A 4,990-nucleotide genomic window follows, 5' to 3' on the forward strand; every position below is an offset into this window, starting at 1 on the left:
CGCTACGGGTGCTGTTTTGAGAAGCGGACTAAACTTATTAAAGGCGGCTGATCAGTGTCAGGAATAACAACAACACGAGAATGAAAGGGCAGGTGAAACAGCCCAAAAAGTATTTTTACAAGCGTTATGCAATGGTAAGGATGCAGTGGTACCCAGCGCATGTCTTGGCTATCCAATACATCCAAACATGCCTACATCCATCTTCTGAATGTTGGTCAAACCAAGGAGGCAGCACCTATGTGGTCACTCAACTTTCTAGAGTAATCGACGGAAGGTTTCTCATTACACAAGCTACCGTTTTAAAAAAAGAGCACTTTCAATAAAGTGATTGTGAGTTAACTGAAACAAAACACATGATGGTCATAGAACAACAAATGCAACTACAGCACCTCTTATAGCATCTGTATCAAATTTGGGTGAGAATGTGAGGTTGACATTAAGGAATTCTCCTAATTAAGTTCAATTCGATTACAAGTTATAACATCATATACTTATCTTATGCTCATTATCCACTGGATGGACAGTATACGGTACAAATAGCAAAACGGGACAAAATACCTACGAGACAAATAAACAAAACGTTAGAAATAGAAATTCCAATAATATCATTTACTACATAAAAATAAAACATCCAAGGGAGAGAACTGCTGCATAAATCTAAAGAGTGATCTCCCTTGAAACTTAATTTTAGTCGTTTTTATTTTATAATCTTGGAGTCTTACAATAGTACAAAAAAAAAAAAAAATGGATTCATCTAACGAATAATATCTATAGAACTTATTTTTATATTTACAGTGAAGTCAGAACTGATCTTCTCAGCGGAGAAATGCAATGAAATACTGCAAAGTAGGATGCATAATTGGTCTATTTCCCACACGCGCCAGCGAACTCACACACACAAATATATATACATGCATATACACACATGCGCGCGCACACATACACACGCACACACGTAAGCACACACACACACACACACACACACACACACACACACACTCACACACACACCAGTTATCTTTTTATTTCTTTGAGTCATGAGACTGCGGCCATGCTGGGGTACCGCCTTGAAGAATGTTTAGTCGATTGAATCGACTCCAGCACTATTTTTTAAATTCTGGTACTTATAATATCGGAGTTCCTTTACCGAACCGCTAGGTTAAGGGACATCACTAACGGTTATGAAGCAGTGGTGAGTGACAAGCACACACACACGCACACACACATATATATACGACGGGCTTCCTTCAGTTTCCGTTTACCAAATCCACTAACAAGGTTCGACCCGGGAACAGACTTCATGGTACCGTGCAGTGGGACTGAACCCACGGCCATATGGTTGGGAAGGAAGCTTCTTTACCCACAGCTTCGCTTTCACACACGCTTGCGTGCACATATACATATAGTGTAGGCATGTATACGACGGATTTATTTCAATTTCTGTCAAGCAAACCCACTGATAAAGCTTTGGCCGGCTACAGGCTAAAGTAGAAGACATTTGTTCTTACCACACACCCACGCCAATTGTGTGTGTGTATGTATGTATGTATGTATGTATGTATGTATGTATGCTTGTTCCTTGTCTCTTTTTAATTTTAAGTTAATTTCGACCACCCACCTGCTTGGTAGCCAAGTGGTGAACGAAAGCACGTTTGTTTCATTCATCATCCTTCAAGTCTTAAGTTTGCAGAATCTTATGGTTGTAGATATCGTGATTGATAGAGTATGAATTAAGAAGTTGCCTTCTTTCGCCAAATAATTAAGTACAGCTATATTTTGCTCCTGACAAGTCGGTACATATCCTGTAATAACAGTTATGAAGGTGAAAGTGTATCTTGGGTACTTGGTTTACAAATTCCTTATCAATGGTCTATAGATGTCTTCTTTCTCCTGTATTTTTCCGACCACACAAATGTCCAGCTGATTTCCAGAACAGAGCATGATGTCCCATAAAACAATATATGGCTGGTTGTGTTTGTCTTTGGTGTCTGTGTTAATTTTTAAGTTCCACCACTATTCTTATGCCCCATCGGTCTCAATATAGTCAACCCTGTCTGATCGTGTTTTCTTTTCATTTATTTATTTATTTATTTTTTGTTATTCATTTCCAAAATGTTTTGACTACCACATCATGCTTCATGGGAAGATAATATTGACAATAATGTAGATGAAGGCGGCGAGCTAGTAGAATCGTTAGCACGCCGGGCGAAATGCTTAGAGTTCTTTCGTCTGCCGCTACGTTCTGAGTTCAAATTCCACCGAGGTGGACTTTGCCTTTCATCCTTTCGGTGTCGATGAAATAAGTACCAGTTAAGTGCTGGGGTCCATGTAATCGACTAGCTCTCTTCTCTCAAAAATTTCAAGGCCTTGTGGCTAGAGTAGAAATTATAATGTAGCCGATGTAGTCAAGTTTATTATTTCATTACCTAGATCTGTTGTCTAATAATGTTTTCTACCTTTTATACTGCAGGGACTTGGTGGCGATATCTTACATAGAGACAGCTCCTGACGTGAGGTGTCATAGACTTGTCTGTACTCCATGACAAGCTTTTGATATGATCAATTCCGACTCCAGTACAAAACAGTTACTTATTTTATCGACCTCCAAAAGATGGAAGGCAAAGACGACCTCGGCAGAATTTAAACTCAGACCGTAAAGACAGACAAAATGCTGCTAAGCATTTTGCCCGGCGTATTAACGATTCTGTCAGCTCCCCAACCTTACAACGACGATGACGGCGAGAAGAAGAAGGAGGAGGAGGAGGAAGAGGAGGAGGAGGAGAAGAAGAAGAAGAAGAAGAAGAAGAAGAAGAAATCGTATGCACAGTGAGGAGCAAGACTCAAAACAATGACATACACATTCATTATAATATGTTCCAGCAGATTTGAATGTGTATCTGGAAACTGCTGTTGTATTTCGCTATTGGAGAACAATTCATTTCTGACGAATGTGTGTTCATAGCATACTTGATCCACAAGGTATGTGTACTTTGGTAAGCGGCGTTTCGACCTTTTTCAGTGTCTCCTCAGCTGAAGCTTACCTGACTATGGCTCGAACAAGATACTTGCTTATAAAATTTGGCGCGCAAATTTCTTGCTGATGTGTGCTTATGTCTGCTAACCCGTAATAAATTGAAAGTTCTAAATATTATAAATCTTTACCGTGATATTATTTTATTGCTGACGACGCTTTGTGAGTTCAAACACTATGCTTGAAAAAACCTTATATATTGAATGAAGTCGCTGACAAAATCTAAGTTTATAATATGGAATGAAACAGAAGACCTAATCAAAATTTTAAACATAATGAAACAAGGTTTTGAAAATCTAAAAATTTATGAAACAAATTAAAAATAAGAGAATTTCTGTGAGTCCAGCGAGTTAACAATAATATAGTTTAGATATACAGATATTTATAGAAGGAATATAAAGCCACAGTTCTTTCACCAAGCAGTTGAGGTAGATTGGATGAGAGTTGTGCGGCAGCTCTGTAAATTACCTTCAATGTATGAATGACCGTGATACGTATGGTGCAGATGACAGACGTCTAGAAACCTAATTTTGATGTTACGGTTTGTAAAACACTGTACTATAGATCCTGCAATATTAAGTGGATATTAGGAAAATTGCCTCGGAATTTTTGTCAAAAATTCCTCGTTACAAATCCTTAGAAAACCACAATAGCCGTAACAAAAAGAACAAGAACAAGAGCAGCGAAAGCAGCAGCAGCGGCAGCATTGGCAGCATCGGCAGCAGTAGTAGCAGCAGCAACTACAATCACGTTTAGATTTCAAATGTTTTATGGTAATGCTAATAGGGTTTCAGGAGGGGATTACTGGTCGTTTTTGTGTTAGAAATAGCAGCCAAAACCTTCCACATTTTACACAATACCATATTTGAAGAAAAATTGAAGCACACATTACACAAATTCTTCCTATTCACGCCTGCAAGAATGGACGGTCGTTTCCGGAACATTTCCTTCATCATGGGCTTGCAGCACAAAATTTAGAAGAATAATAAATAAATAAAATAAAACAATAACAGCAGAAAAATAATCAAAGATGATTTAACTTAAGATTCTGCTTTAAGCAATTCTGGTATTTCAAATCCGATCGTTTCATAACATGATTTCTTCTATTTTTATTGCACCTTCTTACATCATCAAAGCTTAAAAATTAAAACTTATAGTTCATAGAACAGAGAATATTCAGAGTTCAAGGGAGATAACTTTTGCAAAATTGTAAGGGAGGGAACTAAGGATTCTTTAGTATAAACTAATTGTTTAGTGCTATGTTTCGTCTGATTGATGATGAAAGACGTTCCTCCCGTGATCATTGCGACTTTTTGTTGAAAGATAGTATAGTCATGACTACAAAACCAGTATACCGACCTTCTTTTTTCTGGGATGATAGAGTGCGTTGTTATTTCCAGCAGCTCTTACGACAGCATATACGTTCCTGCTATCCATACGAAAAAGAAAATGGAAGGGAAGATATATTTTACATTTTTTTCGTTTACTTGCTTCAGTCATTAGACTACGGCCATGCTGTAGCATCGCCTTCAAGTATTTTTAGTATAATGGATAGACTCCAATATTTATTATTATTTTTTGAAGCCTATTACCTATTCTATTGATCTTTTTTGCCGAACCGCTTGGATATGTGGACCTAAATACACCAACAGAGGTTGTCAAGCGGTTGCGGGTCACACACACACACAGACATACAGACAAACACACACACACATACACACACAAACGCACACACGCACACACACTCACAAGGCATTAGTCGGCCCGAGGCTACAGTAGAACACACTTAGCTAAGGTGCCACGGAGTGGGATTGAACCCGTGCAGAAACTCCTTACCACAGAGCCACAACAATTTCTAAAAGTTTTAAATAGATTTCTAGATAAATAAGATAGCACCTGCTAGCTAAAGAATGATAAAAAATTTTATGTGCAGAATATATGCTACCTAATTATAATTTC

This window comes from Octopus bimaculoides, chromosome 2 (assembly GCF_001194135.2).
Source record: "Octopus bimaculoides isolate UCB-OBI-ISO-001 chromosome 2, ASM119413v2, whole genome shotgun sequence".
Lineage (NCBI taxonomy): Eukaryota > Metazoa > Mollusca > Cephalopoda > Octopoda > Octopodidae > Octopus > Octopus bimaculoides.